This window comes from Echeneis naucrates, chromosome 17, assembly GCF_900963305.1.
Source record: "Echeneis naucrates chromosome 17, fEcheNa1.1, whole genome shotgun sequence".
Taxonomy (NCBI): domain Eukaryota; kingdom Metazoa; phylum Chordata; class Actinopteri; order Carangiformes; family Echeneidae; genus Echeneis; species Echeneis naucrates.
Window position 1 is genome coordinate 8892195 of NC_042527.1, and position 20046 is coordinate 8912240.

The 20046-nt window shown below is 41.6% G+C and overlaps 1 protein-coding gene across 2 annotated transcripts in view; it reads left to right on the forward strand.

Moving 5' to 3' along the window:
- LOC115057870 (SPRY domain-containing SOCS box protein 4-like) overlaps nucleotides 1-20046 on the forward strand; it is a 61741-nt gene that overhangs the window by 2936 nt on the left and 38759 nt on the right. Inside the window, exon 1 of one of the 2 annotated variants that reach the window (XM_029525097.1) lies at nucleotides 19224-19463. The exons of the other annotated variant lie outside the window; for it this stretch is intronic. The gene's annotated coding sequence lies outside the window, so the exon portion shown is untranslated. Of the gene's footprint in view, nucleotides 1-19223; nucleotides 19464-20046 lie in introns of those variants that run through there. 2 annotated transcript variants of the gene reach the window in all.

The following is a 20046-nucleotide window of genomic DNA, read 5'->3' on the forward strand; positions in this document are numbered from 1 at the left end:
TAGCTCAATTCATAGCAAAAAGAAGTCAGTTTATGTATAAATCTATGTAAAAATGTTCCTACTTCTCACTTAATGTATTACTTCAGTTAATGTTTTCCCAATCAGTGTATGTTCTGTCTCTACTTCCAATTCCTATTCAAAACAACAGGATGTTCAGTTTTATTTTTAGTTATAGCTCCATTTAGAGGAAAATGGACCATACACCAAGGTATCCATTAGGGCGGGGCTACTGTGTGTGTGAGGCCCAGGATCAGGATGGAGTACGGAGCACATCAGGACCACCCCTAGCTTTTCCTAAACTCTGAAACTCAGCTTCTGGTTTAAAAACAAAATTCAAATTCAAGACTTAAAATGGGAGCTCACAAATCAAAGGGAGCTATCACAGTTGTCACTTGGTCAGTTTGTGAGCATATACACTTTTCCAAAAGTTGGTAAAGCTGCTTTTTCAGTTGCTCTGCTATTTTACGTATGTTTAAGTGTTCGCTTTGCTTTTAATTAGTTATTGGATGCTGGGAAATGTGGGTGTGATGCCATTGTTTATAGCTGTGAGCACCAGTTTAGCTCACCAGTGTGAGATGGCAGCCCACAACCCCTGCTGATACACAAACTGATATTTGGTGACAAGACAGAGAACAATTTTTAATCAGCAGTCAAATGAGCTGCTACCCATCAGCTATCATTATTCTTAATTACTTTATTTCCCCCCGTCTCCAAATATGTTTGTGTGCTACAGAAAACAGAGTCTGACAGAAAGTGGGCTCAAAGATGTGAACCTGCAAAGCCACAGATTTCACTAAATTAAGGCACAAACTTTGGTGCAGTGTGACTAAGGGTAACAGACACATCCCGGCAAGGATGAACAAAGTGTTAAAGTGGTGCTTTCAAGTTATTTAATATCAGCCTGTCCGACTCATCAAAGAATCTTGGGCTGCAAATCACGATTCATGGTAAATAATGATTTATGTGTCTGTCAAATGTCATAACAGCAAAACAGAAAGAGAGACATTTATTTTACTGTCATGTAAGAAAACCATAAGCATTGCACTGTTACATTTGGGAAGTGGGTACAGTGAATATTTGACATTTGTTGCATTCGGAGGAGGAGCAGGTGGTCTGCCGATCAGAACGTGTCGGGTTCAATTCCTCGCTTATTTAGTGCATGTGCTGAAGTGTCCTTGGACAAGATACTAGATGCTTCTTAAAGAAAGTGCTGTGGGACTTGAATTTGGTACAGACACATATGTCCTCTAAACTGAGCTTTAGATAAAGTTGGTGATCCTTTAACTTCTCATTTAGTGGAAATGTGTTTTTATTTTCATGTAGTATTCCAGTAAAACCTCTGGAAAGAGCTTTCTGCAGTTTATTACTTCAGTATAGCAAATTGCTAAGAAGCCCAGTATAATGTAATATATCTATCACTGGAAACATAATATTTCATATATGATGAATTTTATGGACAGATAACACTTGCGCATGTTCAGCTGCTGTGTCCAGTATTGTTGACTCTTTGGAGAGCCATGTAAATGTATGCATGTTTCATCTTATGCTGGCAGATGGAGTGGGAATAGCTTCATATTCAGCAGTCTTTTGTTAAATCTGTATTAGACAGCTGAGCACACAAAAATCCACACAAACTCACACAGGCACCTAAAAATACACGTACGCAGATGTCACTCAGAGAAGACGACACTGATTCACTGCTAAGTTCTAAAGTGAAAGACAACTGCTGTAAGGAGAAAGAAACAAGATGATGATGTGCTCTTCCTGCCCATGACTGGTGCTCAGCGTCTTGGTGCTGTGTAAAGCCTTGTGTTTACGTTAACACACCTTTTGTGTTTAGTCTCTGGTGCCCACTGTTGCACTGATGACTTACAGGCCAGTACAATGCCAGGAAGACTCAAGTACTTTACGCAATATGGCTAGATCGCACCCTTGTGACTGAAAATACAGTGCGTGACATGATCCATGTTGCCAAAAGGCTGTCAGCATGTGTAACTTCCCCGGTGGTTCTCCCTGTGTTTTCGATTACTCATCGATTCATGAGGACGAGGCTGATGCTGCTTGTCATCCTGTTTGATATGTGATCAGTTGTGCAGGAAAAGCTGCATTTGTGAGTTGTTAATTAAAGTCCCTAAGTCGCTTGGGCAAAATAAAGCCTGACAAACCAACAGCACTGTTGGGGCCCCCCAGGGACACAACAGGGACATGAAGTCATTAGTATTGTGACAAACAGACCTTGGTTCCAGCTAATGTCGTATCCACTGTCATCTTAACTCATTTTCCCTGATTGTGCTCTCTGCTGTCACATATCATTTGGCTTCCTGTCGTTCTCAATCACCCTATCTGACATCTTTGTCTGATCTGATTGCAAGTTTGCTCAGTCTTTTGGTTCCTGGACAGAAAAAAGGGCTGCATGGAGGCGGGTAGCAGTGCTTTTATTTACATATAAATATAAATGACAGAAGAACCTCAGGCGCCATATTCTTGCTTATTTGTCATTTTGTGGTGGTTCAGTGATGTGTTGTTTTTTTTTTTTGCTTTTTTTGGGGGGGGGGGGTTTGTTTGTTTTTTGGTGTGTGTGTGTGTTTTAGTGTGTTTCCTCAGTACTGAAATGTGTGTTTTCCTGTCACTGTGTATGTCAGTGCAGTGTCATAAAGCGTCAGCGCCGGGACAGTCAGAGTCTGAATCAGCCTCCTCGTGCTGCGGTCTGCCTCTGAATTCGTGGCTACCATGAGACTATCTGACTATCTGCTGGCTTTTCCAGTTGTATCAAATCAATTGGCTCTTCCTGGAAACTAAAGCAGACATGTGACCGTCTCGGTTAAAGCCAAAGCCCTCTCATAATTGTGAGGAAAATGCGATGTAAAGAAAATGAACAGAGTGCACTCACTGCTCTGATAAACTTTTAGTGCAAGTGTCTGGTGCTAAGTGATATTATGTCTTCAAGGGAAACTAAAGGATTTCCTGCCAGAAGAATTCTCACACATAACCTTTCTGCTGCTTTTTATAAAGCCCAAAATGGAGAAGACAGAGCTCTAAGGTCTGCTTACTGTGCATCATATTTGCACTAATATTAGATGTGATATTAGATTTGACTTCTGGAATGAAGCCATCGATGCAATGCTTTAGGGAATCCCAACTGAAGCCTTTTTTCTTTTCTTTTTTTACTTACTAATATTACTTTTACTATTAGACTGCTTTATCGAAACAATTTTACACCTTAAATAAAATTTTGAGAAAACTGAACAATCGTCACGAGGGATGATGATTGCTCCCAAGTGGCTGATGTGATGAGTGCCATGAAGTGCCATTTTTACATGATGAAAAGGTCTTCAGTTCCGAATTGATTGGATATATATATGCGACCACTTTTGAGTACAGTTTGAGTCATCAAAAGAATTTTGTTATAAAAATGATCAAAACGATTCTTTGGAGATAAATAAACATTTGACACAGAGGTGCAAATTACAATATAAAAATTAAATTCTTATCTTCCTATGAATGCCTTTTACCACAGAGGGGTTTGTTGGAAGCATATTAGGCTGTAGCACCCGTCACATACATAACATTACTGTTTTCAATGGATATAACGTAAAAAACTGGGAGATGATGAGGTGTTTTACTTTTGTAATGGCCCACTCACTAACCCTTGCAGGGAAAACCTTTTACTGAGCATACTGCAGAAGCCAGATTGGATCAGTCAACTTTAGGGTCAACTCCTTTTGCCATCCTCAGTGTATTTTAGGTTTTTGTAGTTTTTTTGTTTTGTTTGTTTTTTTGCCCAGCTCAGCAAGACAGATGCTTGAGGCCTAATAGGAATAAACTGAGTGAATGTGTTTTGTTTTGGGGTTGTTGTTTTTTGTTTTTTTTTTTGGTTGTTGTCCTCACAAAAAGAAGCACTTCCATAACTTTGACTGTGTGGACTAATGTCTGTCCACAGCTGCAGGAGAACTGCCACTACAACACCATGGCTCCATTTATCAACATGCGTATAATGAGCTCACCATCACACAATTTGTGTCGTAGCTTGTTTCCATGTCTTTTAGTCTAACAAAAAGGCAGAATGTTGTTTGAAATCTGAAAGGTGATATTGAAATGATGCTGAAACAAAATTTAAATCAGACTTTTTATCCAAATCAGTGAAATCCATTCTCATCAGGCCGTGGCTTCAGAAATAGAGTTCCAATGTGAGGGCATTTCCTTTACTGCCTCCCACTCTCTTCCTTTTTCTCTTTTTGTCTCCTCTGTCTTTTTTTCTGGCCATAATTACAGAGCTCATGAAAGCGTTTAGAGTCTCATGAATATTTAGATATTGGAGAGGAAGTGTCAAGGGAGACCCTTGTGTGACGGGTCTACCCTAATTATGGAGATGGCCCCCCTTGTACTCATCAGACAAACACACGTACACACACGCAATTTCATATCAGGGAGAAAGACCAGAAAATGATCAAAAGCTGCCAATTTGGGAAAAGCTAATATAGGCTTAAGCAAATGTTATAGGTATTGTTAAAAATAAATAAATAAGCTGGTGGATACATACACACACTCAGACCCAGCAGGGAGATAATAATGGCCCAGCTAGTTATAGCTTGCAGCTGGTCCTTTTTGCTCCCTGTTGTTTAATAGTAAGCTAATGATGGACTTGAGCCTGGCACATTAGTCAACAGGGACAGTATGTGTGTGTGTGTGTGTCTGTGTGTGTGGGGTGGTCTTGATGTGAAGTCATGCTTAGTATAGACAGAGGTGAACAGAAGTGTGACTCATTGACTGCAAGAGCAGAAATATGCAGAAGCCAAAACATCATTAGAGCTGAATAAGAAATGGGTCCGGAGTGAAAAGCCGGAAGATGGGAAGTTACGCTGAGGAATAGGAGGCAAATGAGACTGATATGGTGGATGTAAACAGTGGGGCAGGAAGGATGCAGGAGATTGAAAGGACTGGGAGAGGAAAGAGGAAAAGATGTAAGGAAGTGCCAGTAAGAGAAAAGAAAAAAAGAGGTGACGAGGTTAGAGGAAGCAAATGAGACAGAGGTGAGAAGAAAGAAGGATTATATTTTTAAGGATGCTTGAGTCACACCCGATGGGGAGGATGGTGAGGGATGGAGGTGATTGGTGAGAGGAGAGGAGAAATGTGTGAGGCAATGTGGGAGAAACAGTGGAGAGACCTCCACACTATGAGGAGGATAAGAGAGAAGAGGGAGTACAGTCGAACGTCTCGGTGCAGATGGTTATGTGTCTACAAAGGTGAGAAGTCAAGCCGGTGAATTCATACACAACATTTATGTCCCAGAATAGAACACACGAATGAGTCATTGCTAAAAACACGTATTTGCATCACTTTGTGAATTCATATGCCCACATACGGTAGCTGAACAAAGATCAAGAGTTTAAAACGGTATATTAGGCTACTATTCACATAGGCCTTCATTACAGCGAGTCAGAGGGAACCCAATGGCTGCTTGGTGACGGACAAAAGGTCAAACTGACTTTAAATGTCATAGCTCATTACCCTGATTTGCATTGTCTTACATACATTGGAGACCTCACTTTAATTTCCGGTCAGCTGAACTCTTTTATGCTTTGCTCAAAAAAAAAAAAAAAAAATTTACGTGAGTATTTTTACGTGCATCCTTAGCACAACACAACTGAAGTAGTAGACCTGTTGGTCTTGGGGATGTTCGGGGTGAAGGTGGTCTGGGACTTTTCTTCATGGCAGTTAAATGGGAGCCATAGCTGCTGTGTCCATCCTCTGCAGCAGAGACGGTGTCCTCAGTGTCCAAGTCCCTGGACTGTCCTGCACTGTTAGCCCAGACTGCATATCCAACCAAACAATTCATTCATCTTCAAAAGTCATTGAAGTTGGATGGCATTGCTAACAGACCTAATGTAGTGTGTGCAATGTGTGAATAATTTTGAGTTAAGGACACTGAGAGATGGACCCAGCACGACAGAGGACAATGTGCCTGTCACATAAGGAGTTACTGAATCTTGTGAGTGCCATTAAGTCAGACATTAGTGGCATATTTGAGCTTTTAGACGACCTTCGATACACCACTCGGCTCGCTTACATGATTAGTTATTGCACAGTCAGATGGGGAAAAACATTACAAATTTTCATTCCATTCCGCTTTTTTTTTTTTTTAGGGCAACCATATTTTAATTCAAGTTTATTTTTAATCCTCCTTACACTCAGTGATCCGTTGTGGCCTTTCTGGAAACTGCTCCATGATGCAACTATCATATGTTATGCAGTTATGGAAGTAGACATAAGATATTTTAAATGCAATATCAATGCTGAGTATTTTTAATAAATAGCTTTAGCAATTTATTTTAAGTTTTGTCTTCTGCATTGAAAGGAATTCCATCAAGATAGTTTGAAAGGTGTTTTTCAAGTCTACGTGTTGTGGCCTTATTGTGAATTTTTTGTTTCGTTGTAGCCTTGAGAGTGTTACTATCTGCATTACTATCATATAAGTGAGTGTTCAGCCAAAAGTTTAGGTTGAACTTTCGTTAAGCTCAGTAAAATGAAAGATGAGGAGCGACTTCTGACGAAACTGGAGGTAACTGAAAGCTGTGAATTTTGTCAGTCACCTGATTGAGTTGGAACGGGGGAAAAAATAAAAACCAGTGGGAGAGAGAAGTTTCCTCTTCCAGCTGTTTGAGCGCTGTGGTCCCGACAGGCGTTCAGGCTCATCTCACTGCCACCATGCAGGAGTCTTCAGCTCACCACTTCACAGTCCTCTGAGTGGAAACCAGACTACCACCACATACTGTGCAGGCATGCTGCTGCGCTGACACACACACACTGGTATGATTATGAGGACTGGCAGACACTGTAAGCCACTCATAGACACACAAACACATGTGTCATCGGTACTTACAGCAGGCCGCAGTTTGGTTAACAGCAAGTAATCACTTAATCACATAAAAGCATTCACTGTTCATCAACCAACTCCATGTAGTCATTGCATTTGATGTGGTTATAATGTCATCCAGAAGCTGTGTTTATGAATATTCATGTGTATGTATTCAGTTCCCCATGGAAGGCAGAAAAAGGTGGCAAACATAATGTATTTATTCATAAATTTGTTTATTAACAGAATTGTTTATTAACAGAATTGCTCATTCCTCCCGTGTCCTTTTCATTGTGTTTTCATTGTGTTTCATTGTGTTTTTGACTGCTGTATCTCTCTGAACTTCAGATTTTGTTACTTCAACTGTGACTGTCAAATATCCACACACCATCTCTCTCGCTCTCCCTCTGTCATAGAGAACAAATAAAGCTGGCAAAGGAATTGAGAGGGAATAGAAACATATTATAGTGAGGAAACAAGTGTCACAGGGATCACTGAGAGCTCCAATGTGTGCCATCACAACTTAATGTGATTCATGCGGACAGTGCTTGTGATTGATTTCTTTTTCTTTTAACTGTGGCCTATCTGCAGTTTATATTTCCCTCATTAGTGACATGAACAAACTGCGGTCAACAAACACAGTTAGCTTAATTTGTCCTGGAAGGATATCAAGGCTGTAGTTGTTGTTGTCTGTAGCACAGAGCTTTTTTGGTCCTGAGATGCCAGATTTTTTTCCGGCCTCTCCGGAGCTATGATTGATCATTATGTTTAAATATTCTAAAGCCACATTATTAGAAAATAGCTGCTCATTTATACCTCCAGCGGATACACAAAGAATCATGTTTCTGTCCACACTATGGTTGTGAGTCCAGTAATCCTCTAGCTTTTGGTCTTTGCCAGTCCCTGTGGTGAAATACCTTCAGAAAATAACTTGAGCTGCCAAAGGCTCCGACTGTGCTCAATAGCTAGGCACTAACTTTGTCTGCCATTTGGTGCTGAGAAGGAAATGCACAGTTTGACTTTTCAAGCTTTTTGCTGAAATCAACTACTTACCACAGCCAAAGTGGGCAATGAGACCACTGAGAGGAAACCAAAACAATAAAGTTATGGGCCATAAAACCTGAACAATTAGATAAAAGACACTCAAATGCGCCATAGTGCTGTCAAGACCTGCAGTGTTACTTTGTGGGCTCTTTATCAATATCAATAGCAAGCCATATCAAATTACAAGTAATCTGTATTACGACTACTGCAAAATTTACATTATTAGGAATGAAAGCAAAAAGCAACAGGTCAGTACCTGTCCTCGGCAGTTTCTGTACAATTAAGAGATGAGTCTGGACTAGAAACCCACAGTTATCTGAAACAGTTTGTTTCGCCTTGAATTGTAGCCAACATGTAGAATACACAATACCCCAAAATGGATCGCGCACAATTGACATGCAGTGACGCAAGTGTGTTATAATGGGTTGCTGTTTCAACAGCGGTAGATTAGTAGAAGGTAGATGAAATTTTCTTATCGAGCCAGCCGATATGCATTCATTTGCATTTTCTTTCCTCATCAGTTTCCAAAGAATAGGAATCTCTCTCCATGCCATCCCTTTGTTTGGTTTAGGAAACAAACGTACAATTTCCCTGTCTGCTGTTATTGTAAAAATGGGACTGGTTTGGTTCTAAATAATCCTCTTCCTCCTGTATTATTAGCTGTGACTTTGAGCACAGCCAGAGCTTGTGTTGGCTTTTTTTCCATAGATCTCACCATCAGGACTATTTTCAGCATAATCTCATCTTTGTTCACCTTCTGTCGTAGATAAAAGATCTCCAACGTGGTATTCGCACCCACCCATCCAGCAGGCTTTTAGTGCAGACCAAACCTGATTTCCAAATGAGTATATGGGAGCTCTGAGAAAACTCTCAGAAGATAAGCTCTATGTCATCCAATTAGTACTTTGTCCTTTAGGAGTAAAATGGCTCAGATTGGGTGTGTGCGCAGAAATTGGGTAAAGATAAAGCAGGAGAAAGTTAGAAAAAAAACATAACAAAACCACTTGGGAGGAATTACAAGTGATGATAAGTACTCTATGTGTGTGTGTGTGTGTGTGTGTGTGTGTGTGTGTGAACAAGGAAAGAATGCTAGCATGTATCTGGTTTAAGCACAATGGCAAGAGATGTAAAGGGCATCAGGTTCACACAACAGAGAAAACAACCCCCACTTATGATTTATTTATTCATTCATTTTTGTTTTTCATTGGGCAGGGATCTGGGTCAGACACAGGAGAGAGAGAGAGAGTGTGTGTGTGTGTGTGTGAGAGAGAGAGAGAAAGGAAGAGGAAGAAATAAATATCAGGACAGATGTTTCTATACAATGAAAACTGCAAAGAGCCAGTTCAGACAGACAGATGAGGCTGTTTGCAGATCAGTGAGCACACGCAGAATATGAAACAAACACTGGGAGATGAAGACAGACTGGCATTCAGAGAGACTGGCATGTGTGAGCCAGCTGTTTGGCATCCTCCTTTCTATGGCGCTTTTGGTAGGAAAACCAACAGGTGTTGGTATTCAAATAACAGATGCAGGCAGTTTGCGAAAACATGTTGCTTTGCCACGTGATACAATAAGGCATCAGTTTGAGTCAGGCCTCCAGACTCTGAGCTGGTTTATCTGTGTCTGTAAGGGATCTGAGTGATCTCCTTGAATTAGTCAGAGAAACAGGAGGTGGCACTGAAACTGGAGAGCCTGTTAGTATGACCTACACCGTGTGTGTGTGTGTGTGTGTGTGTGTGTGTAAAGCAAAGTGCTTGAGGTAAGGATCTTTCCCAATATTTTAGATTTTGATTTGTTGATTTAGCTTTGAAAAGCTTGCCACAAAAAATCAACCATTACAGGTGTAATATGCAACCACAGAGGAGCCCTCAGGGAAATGTTTGGCCTTGTCACAGAGGAGAAGGAAAATGACAGGGAGATGGAGAGATGAGGAAATATGGAAAACGACAGAGCAGCTGATAAGAAGCTCATTATTCTGTTCATATATTTGGCTCTCCATATTCTCCTCCCTTACTCTCATGCTGACAGTGGAGATGTCCTCAGTGTAAGCCCAAATCCTACTGCAATCTGTCGCTCGCATGCATGTACATCTCTCTTTCTGTGCGTGTGTTTGAGCCTCACCGTACTTCTGGAGTTGTCATGGCAACATTAGATCGTCTGACATATAGGGGTGTTTTCAGTAGGGTTGACGTAGAATGAGCCCTTTTTGTTTTTCAGGAGGAGATATTCATCGGGTTGACCTTTTTCCTCATCAGAACAGGAAAAAGTTTGAATGTTTGATGGAATGAGTTTGACTCGCTCCCCTCCCTCCTAATGTTTCCTTAGAGCTGACATTCATATGGCTTCCCAGCACAAAACTGAAATACATCACTTGATGTGATGACATTTGAAGTGTTTGAATTGTCTACAGACACTTTTAGCAGCCACTGCCAGTGTCAGTGAGATCAGTCCCATGCCCGCATTAATCCAATTAATGTGCTTATTCAGCTTTCAATATTCTGTCAAATATCACCTAGATTTTTCCTGTTACCTAGATTAATGCTGTTTGACCCCACTTGTATAAAAAAATATGTAAAAAATGCCCTTAACTAGCACTTAGAGCCAATGTCAGAAACCAGCTTGTTTGAATTATGTCAGTGAAAAACTAAAGATATTATAGTTTTACTGATACAAAATGAAGAAATGCAGCAAATCCTCACATGTAAGAGGTTTGAAATGACTCAACTTCTAAAATAGACAATCATCTGTTTCATCATTTCAGTGAGGTGCAATCTGAAGGATATTGACTACAGTAAAATAATTGTGTGATATTGTGGGGAATTTTCTCTCCAGAAGATGAGTAGCACACATTTTAATAGACATCTTTCATGCCTGTTCAATAGATATGAGTAGCCAGCAACCTTGTCACATCTCTGTTTGCTTCGATGTGGGTGGTATGAAATTCTTATCCTATTTTGTATTGTGGAACATTTTGGGGGGAAATTGCAAAAAGCCCCACTGAGAGTCACAGGATCAAAGTTTCTGCTTGTGGCTTTTAATGCTAAATGAAATATTGTCTCATTGAGCAAATGCAGCCAGACAGGTTAACAGTAACATGTATGAGATAGTATAAATACAAGCAGTCCTACACATTTAAAGCACAATAACCCCTCCTTTGACCTGCTTCACAAAACCCTTAATGTAACCTGGGTTGACACATACCCTGGCTATTGGCTCCTGAATAGTCTACATGTCTGTCATGCTGCCAGATTTTTCAGCAGTGAAGTCCTGAACTTAGCATTGGGTGAAACTGATAAACTATCGGTTCGAGTGAAATTTTATCCAAAGCATACTACAAGTGAGAGGCATGCAATAGCAAAACTTGGTGTGAAAATTAAGTTCAAGATAGGTTTAATGAGTGTGAGGGGACAAGTGCATCAAAAGCGCTTATGAAGTTCTAGGAAAGTGTGTTAGGGAGTTTGAGGTGCGTTCAAAAAAGATGTGTTTTGAAGAGTTTCGTAAAGATGGAGACAAAGATGACCTTGTTCTAATGAAAGTCTGTAGTTTGTTTGGGAATCACAGACAAAACTGTGGCAATGCCAGACAATGTTCCTCGGAGGAATGCAGCAGCTGAGATGGATCATAAGGATGGACGGTTTATTTAAAGGAGTTTGGTGCAGACCCAGAAGTCGCTCTCAAGGCATCATTAGTGGCTTTAATTTGATTTAGGCAACCATAAGGACACAAAATATATAGATTTATAAATAACAAGTTGACTTGTGCGTATTTCAGCACTAGTTAGTTAATTTACTTTGGTTTAAAGATACAACTCAGTAGTTAAATTTTGCAAGTATGGTAGTTTTATTTCTTCTGTGCCTCTCAGCAGTTGTACCACACAGCCACTGATGCTGAGGCATGTGGAATTGTTGAGTTTCATCAATCATACTTAACTGCTGGAGAAACATGATTTATCAAAGGAATGACTTTCACATTCTGAAATTTGTTCCATCAATGACTACTTCGAGATTAGTGGTAAATTTCATATGAATGCAGAATAAGAAAGAGCAGCCTGTGAATGAGTCACATAACAAAGGAGAGGTCAAGACAGAGATGGACAGGCAGAGTGACACCTGCAGAGCTGATAATCCCAAATAAAAGTAGATGACTGTGGCAGCGTGGTGCTCCCAACCAGTCAGTGTGGAGGAAATGGAGCAGCCATAAACTGCTAAATTGCCGTGGGCTGAGAAACTGCTGGCTGTACTACTGTGTTTACCGGACTGCTGCTCCACACCAGCTCCAGTCTGAACTCTTTGACTTGTTCAAGGCATCTGTCATCTCCTGTGCATCACTCTACCTGCTGCTGTCCTGCTGTCTTAAAGCCTGGTTGTGTGGCTGCTGTCACTTTTCTCTAGATTGTGTGTGTTATTGTACATATTTATAAATCTCTTGTTATTTTCCAAAAAAACATCCCAGCATTTCTCACTGAAACTGTGGAGTAGTTAGAGTAGTAATGTCTGTACTTTTGGAGTCACATTTTCAGTTAAACAAATTTGATTTTGTCTGAAAATCTAGATCTGATCTGATTGGTAGTTCAATGTTTCATTGACTGATGGCTGGTGGCAGTAAAAATTTTAAGACATGCAGACAGAAGGACTGCAATGACTCTGCAAATCAACATTTTATGCCTTTATTTCAGACAGTAATTGGCAAAGAGGCTGACAGGAAACAAGGGGTGGGGGGTGGGGGGGGCCAAGGGATGTATGCACAGCATACATCCCTTGGCCGCATGGCATGTGTGCTAACCACTTGACCACCCGCACTGCTAGCATATTTGTTTTATATATATTATTATAAAAGTGTAGCCATTCATTCCTTTAAACTGCAGACCTCCAATAGCTCCCAGTATATTGCTTGTTAGAATCTGCAAGCTGTGCAAATTGTGATTGTAATTTAACGTCAGAATTTGAATATGAAAACAGAAAAATGCTGACTGGAGGGGAGGACTTGAAACCAACGCACACATCTGAACAAGCCCTTGCAAGGCAGCGCTGTTTTCACACAGTATGACAACATAACAGAGTGCATGTCACCCTGCATGACAAGGCCAATATCACTTCTTGCAAAGTTGTCTCTTCGCACAGCATGACATGCAGTAAATGAAAAATATGAAACTCAGGGTGCTGAAAACTTTAAATTCTGCTCTGACAGTTAGACTTCAGGCCTACTGCTGCACAGTGTCTGGGGTACTCACACATACGTACACATTTGCTGAGTGCAGTTCTGATAATTCATTATCTTCATGTCTGATTTATTGATGACTTCCAACCCTGTAGTCTATGTATTTGACTGACCTCTCACCTTTGGCCCTGGCCTGGACTGTCACAAGCTGGATAAAGGCATTTCCATGTGGAGTGAAATATAGTTCAGCTCTCTGATGAACCATTTCTCTCCTAAATAGAATTTTAAAAAGTTTAAACTACAATAGCTGGGCACTCTCTGAACCCGTCAGTCTCTGTGCCAATAGTTAAGTTTAACAAACGAATGGACAAATAATCTCACTAGAGGAGGAGCAATGATATGACACATTAACTCGTGTTTTGCATGACTGAAGTGATTTTCTGTCTTCTGTGTTTTTCCATCTATTCCATGACAATATTTTAAATCAGATAAAAATGTGTGTGTGTGTGAATAGAGATAATTAATCTGTCTCTGTTTATATCTGCTTTTATCTCTGTCTGTATGCATGACACTGACCTGCTTTGTTGTTTTAGAGTCTTGACTCATGATTTTGGAACAATGGTTGATTCAGTACAAAAATTAATGGGGCCAGTATTTCGACAATAGCGTTCTTCATGTGCAGTTAAACACATGGGCTTGAAGCACAGGCCTACCTGCAGGAAGCACAGGCGCTGGCACGTTTTGGCCTTTGACCAGTGCTGGATGTTTATCTGGTTTTTAAGATCACATTTCCTGTTGTGTCTTCACAGATTTCTGACGTTATTGTGAAAGATGAGCTGATTTTGTGAAATTTCCATACTGCTGGATCTGCTGGATGTTGACAAAAAAGTTTTAGTAGCTACGAGCCATTAAAACAGCAGCAGTAAGTTCTTGTTGTTGAAGCCAGAGCAGAAACTAAATTCACAAAGTGACTAGTGGGGGGGGAGCTTTTGGACTTTGCTAATGCTACTTTACCGTTATCAATATCACCATTTTGCGTCTGTGAGCCCTTTTGTTGCTCAACAACACAAACCTTTCCCCGAGCTGTGGAGTCTACACATCCAGATGCCCGTAACTGCAGTGGAGTGTCTGTAGCTGTAGTGTAATCACTGACAATCGTATATCTGTTGAGATTCTCTGCACACTCTGCCCAGGCCCATTTCATTGGAGGATTCTGCCTTTATAAGATGTATTGTAAAAAAAAAAAGATAGAATAAAGTAATGAGCATCTGCAAATAGAGGTTGGCTTTGTCCTTCTCTCACCATCTGTGGGAGGGGAATGGCCACCTATCACAACCCGATCTGTGCATGCACACATGGTGTGAGTTGGTACGTATACATGGATGTGGATGTTCGTGATTGAGGGCCTCTCTGGGACCCTGAGAGGACAACTTGGCACGTGGCAATAAGGGGCCATCAGTGGCAGACGGAGGCCAGCAGATGCTGTCGAAAAGGGTGGAGGGGGGCTGCACAGAACGGAGAGATGTGGTTGGGGGGGGGCAGGGTTGAGGAACTGACAGAACATACTCTCTGTAGACTGAAAATCCTGATCTAGTGTAAGAAGGAAATGCTGACATGATTGTCACATGACCCTTTTACTGTCATGTGAACTGCTGACTGACAAAGTTGCTGACACAATCAATCCTGTAGGTTTTCAAATAAATAAAAACTAATCATTCAAAAACTGTCGAAAGAAAGGTGGGAATCTGGTTAAACTGGTGTCTGAAACGGGAGAAAAGAACTGAATGAGAACATGTCCTGGAAACAAGTCATCTTTAGTAACCCCTTAAATATTAGCTGAAATGGTACAAGGTACATAGAAAAGTACAAACAGAGAGAAGAACATGACAACGAGTGACAGTGTCATAAGTGAGACAGTGACTCACTAACAGCGGCCGGGGGCTGTATCTCCTGCTGCCTCCATTTAACATCATTGATTGTGCAGTGAGGCTGAATGCTGTATTCAGACAAACAGCACCAGTCTGTGTGTGTGTGTGTGTAAGAGGGAAAGAGATGGGATGCCTGGGAGTCTCATTGAGCCTTTATTTGGTGTTTACACTGTATGACAGCAGAATCTTGGGGCTGTCATCATCACAGGGAGGGAATGACGAGGATATTTTACAACTCATTAAATATTAGACTCAGGTTTGATCGTTTCAGTTCCACACTAAAATGGGTTTAGGTCCATGGTTATGGGTTAAGGATTAGGTTATAAATTACCTAATTACCTGCCTCTTTTGGTTTACACTCTATAGTAGTTATTCAAAGATACTCATCTGATGAAAGCCTAAAGGTTTTTACTTTAAAATTTACTCAGAAGTTTGTGGGAGAATTGCATGAAATAAAGTTGCTGCAATTAGGTCAGCAGCACATTCAAAAGAGCATTAGGAGGCAGACGAGGAAAGTGATTAAGCCACAATGAGAAAACACTAAAATTGTCTGAGGTGAGAAAAAATGCTTGTATTCAAACATAAGTGGTGAAGAAATATCATACACTGGAATCTATTTGCCTTGGTCAAAAATCACCAAACCAACGGCCATTTCAGTTTCTGAGCATATTGTTTTTCTAAGATGGCCAGAGTAATATGATTAAGGGTTAAGCTTGGTTTGAGTACCTAAAAGCAGCTGGATGAGACAGTCAGTAACACTGTCCTGTTTCCACACTTAACACATATTAACGGCCCCTGCTGGTTAACTTAACTTAGCAAAGGGCTAAAGGCAGAGCCTAACAACTAATAATCCAACCATCTGGCTACTAGTAACTCTAGAGCCCACCAGTAAACACACTGTCCTCAGTCTGTACTGTACATAAATGTGTGCATTAACATACTGTGGTTTTATGGCGTGTTTATGTGCCTGACTGTGTGTCGGTCGGCTGCAGTGTCTTTGCCTCCAATGTGGATGGCAGGCACAACATCCTCCATGAAACCACAAATGGAAATGGTCTTGTCATCTGAATCTCAAGCACATTTTCTGAAATATCAACCTGCGCCTTTAAATTTGAGGCGAACTGCTGCTTCCACTCAGTGGAATTCATTATGGAATGACAATCAGTGGAAAGTCCTCACTGATTCAGAGATAAACATTTCTGGGAATTTTATTTCTCATTTGGAAAGAGCAGCTGATTGTTTGAACACAAAATAAACAAGTGTGTGCTTCATCATATTTGTTAGGTTGTTTCTTTGACCAGAGTGTTGGTGTGCCTGATGCTGCTTCTCTCCACCATCTGTACTTGGTAACTCTACCATATACTGATCCTCTTTTTTTTATCCTCTCCTCTTTCTATCCCTGAAGCATTCCTCACCCTTCACCCCGAGGCTCCATGTTCCAGACCCCTGATCCTCCCTTTTCCTTTCTTCTGGACTCCTGTTCCTCCCTTCTGTCCATCTATCTATCTATCTCTCTCTCTCAATCCTGCTCCCCTGGGCCACGTGGACTTTTGGATGGCTTTGTGTTTGACACGTGTGTTGGCAGGACACACACACACACACGTCTCCAGTTTCTATTGTCAGTAAGCTGCTCAGCTGTGGGGCCCCTAGCCCTAATATTGTGTGTTCTGTGAGGACAGGGCCCCCATTGTCTTGCAGATTAGCGCACAGACACACACATTTCACCGAACCCCATGGTGTCCCTTAAGTGCGAATGTGCCTTGAGGTAGAAAATCAGGGGGTAATTTATTGCAGCGTCCAGCTGAGAAGATGGGGATGAAAAGGGAGGCAATGCACCTCAGATGTGATCCTCTGAAGCTGTATCTTTAGGTTTTTGTTCATGGTGATTGAGGTCAATCTGAAGCCCATTAAACTGTATAAAAACTAAAATATGCACATGAATCATGTTTTGTGTATTTTTAATTAGCTAAGTACAGTTCACATAGAGATGTAAGTGTTTGCAGACGTTCAAGTGCACAACATGGTAAAGAAAGATCACACATTTGCAAAGCATCATAGCAGTTAAATAAAATGAGAACTATCTTGAACACCTTATGTTGCCATATCAGGAAATTCACAGACACAATATGAAGCTGGAGATCTCAATCGATTTCAGTGATCACCTCTCTAACCCAGAAAAGCCCGTAATCCAACAGAATTAGGTGGCTGAGTCTCTTGGTTTCATTCTACATGCAAAATAAACCATAAATTAGTAGCAGGAAAAATAATGAGATGAATCAGAAGATGTAGGATCTTCAACATGTTTTAAACGCTGGTCTTTACTGATCAGTGCACCGTTGTCGGGTCACATTCGTATTACTGGCCGTAAATTGTTGAAAAGATAGTGGATTTCTGAAGCAGGATTACAAAATAGAAGTCAATGGATTACAGCGAATAATCCACTGTAAATGACCGAGAGCTACCCCCCCCCCATCCCCCTTCTCTGTCCGTACCTGCGTATATTGTGTTAAGCCTACAGCGACTGCTCAGGTTCAAAACCGTTGACCTACAGCAGCTGCTGTCGGCAGTAATGAGTCAGGTTATGTGTCTAACCATATGTCTGGTTCCCTTGATCCATAGCTGCCAATGTGTTTGTACAGGTCTGCACCTTTCCTTTTTCCTGCTCAGTCTGAATTAGGCCAATTGGCTGCTTTTTGTATCCCTTCTTACTAAATTGTCTAAACTTCTTTAGTTCATAATAAACAATTTTTTAAATGTTTTCTTTCTGGCACCGAGCTCTGAGAATGAAATGAGAAAATCCAAGCCAGACATATATTGTCTGTATTGTCATTTTTCTCTCTCAGCAAGGCTGGCTCTTTCCAAATGCTAAATCCACCTAGATTTTTATTCAACAAAGTGTATTGTCGGTTTAAATCACACAAAAACTGGTCCATACAAGCTTTTTATTGGGGTTGTATGAAAGACAGGCTCTCAGCAGCTCCCAGTTTAACAATCCAGCCACATGGCTATGCTAAGCTAAACATCTCCATGTTTGAGCTTTGTCTTCAACAGACGGATATTCTTATTCCCTCTTCAACTGGGAGGAGGGCTAGAGGTCTGGAGTTTGGTTCCCTGGCTGTCGCAGCAGGCCTGGGAAAAAGGAGTCCATACAGGAAGTGAGCTGGCTCGGCCTCAGTCCAATATGACTGTAAACACTTAGATCTTTCTCAGCAGTGGTCGTGCAAGTCTCTGTATGGAAAAAGAAAGTGCACATGTGGAAGAACCTCTGTGTGAAAGACTGTCAGTTTGTTCATGACACAGGTAGTGGAAGAAAAAGAGAAAGCATGTGTTTTCCCAAAAGTGTTTCTCACTTCCCTGACTTTGTGAATGACTGACGTAGTTACAGGACATGGCTGATAAATGAACTGAGTCATCACATCACCTTACATCCAAGTTATGCACCATTGTGCAGTTGTCTCCAAGCATACTGTATGACAACAGAAAAGAACAAGGAGCAGCACAAAATGGTGTTGTAAAGGCTCAGACGGCGCTGTATGTTGTGTGTTAAGTGTATGCATGTTTTTGCTACTCTAATCTAACTTTGTGAAAAGATCCATTTTAATGACAAGTCTACATTTTCCAACAAACATCTTGTAACTTTAACAGTATTTTATTTTCACATCACAAATCCTCCTGCTTCAAATAGGACATGAGTGGCCCTTCTCACCTGGATGCCACATGCTCTGCTCGTGCAGCAGAAGCAGCACGTGCAGTTTTGTGTGTGTGTGTGTGTGTGTGTGTGCACATGTGTGGTGGTGTTTGTCTCTAAGAGAGGGAGGAGGGGAGTTACGTTTGAGTGGCTCGGTGTGAGCTCTTTGTAAAGAGGGGGAGTCAGGACACCGGGTGTTTCTCTCAGCAGTCTGCCGGTCTGGTTGTGTTGGTAACTTTGCTTGATGAGATCAGTAAGGATCGGCTTTCAGTCCTTTGTGTCTCTCTCTCTCTCTCCACTCTCTCTCCCTCCCTGTCTCTGCTTGTTCTCAGTCTCTCGGAAAGACTGAAGGGGAACTGAAACAGGACTGGGGCTGCAAACGTGCTTGGAGGTGTAGTTGTGAGCGGCCGTGACGACACTCCCTTGGAAGCGCACACATTAGAGTTGGACTGTGTTGGGGGAAGGTGAGGGGCGAGGAAGAAGTGATAGCCTCAGGACAGATAAGCTCCAGGGAGGGAAAAGAGGGAGGGGACAAGGAGGAGTGAGGAGGAGGGAGAGGTGGGTAGCCCTCTGAGGAAAGAGAGAGTCTCTCTCTTTCTGTCTCAGACAGACTCGCTGCCTGCTGCTTTTCTCCTTCTCCTGTCCTCTTGTCCATTCAACGCGGGTTGTCCAGCTGCCAGCGGCTGGCCGGACGAGTTCAGCTGGGTTTTGGCTGCCATCTGGATTGGAACATGGACTCAGGCTGATCAGCTTCACACGGCGAGGCAAAAGAAGGAGTCACTGGAGAGTCACTGTAAGCGGCTTGATCTGTTGTGTAGTCTACAAGGTGTAGTGTGTCATTGCTGAAATATGTCTCTCTTAAAGACATTGTTGCTATTTCAGGAGTGCGTCTTTGTGAGTGTCTGTGTGTGTGTATACTTACATGGAAGAAGCAGAGTATGTTTACAGCTTTATGTGTGTGAATAGCAGCAGTTTATAAACATGTCATATAAAACATATGGCTGAGGGGTAAAGTAGCTGTAGGCATAATTCCTCTTCCATTCTTGTTAAATGAGAGAAGATCAGTCCAAATACCGCAGCTTCTGTTCACCTTTTGACAGCACACTCCTCCCCTGTGGATGCTACTGTGCACTCAGCCTCGTCTCTTCCCTCTCTCTCCCCGTCCTTTTGCTCATCCTCTGTCACCTTTAATTTTCTTAATGGTTTCGAGGCCCCAGCTGGCCAACTGGGATACCCCTGTTTCTATGTGTGTGTGTGTGTGTGTGTGTGTGTGTGTGTGCGCGTGCTTCTGCGTCCGCCTGCTTTTGTTTGGTAGAGATAGAGAGTTGAGAGTTCTGGGATAAGCTACCATAGGATTTCCCCCCTGCTCACATACA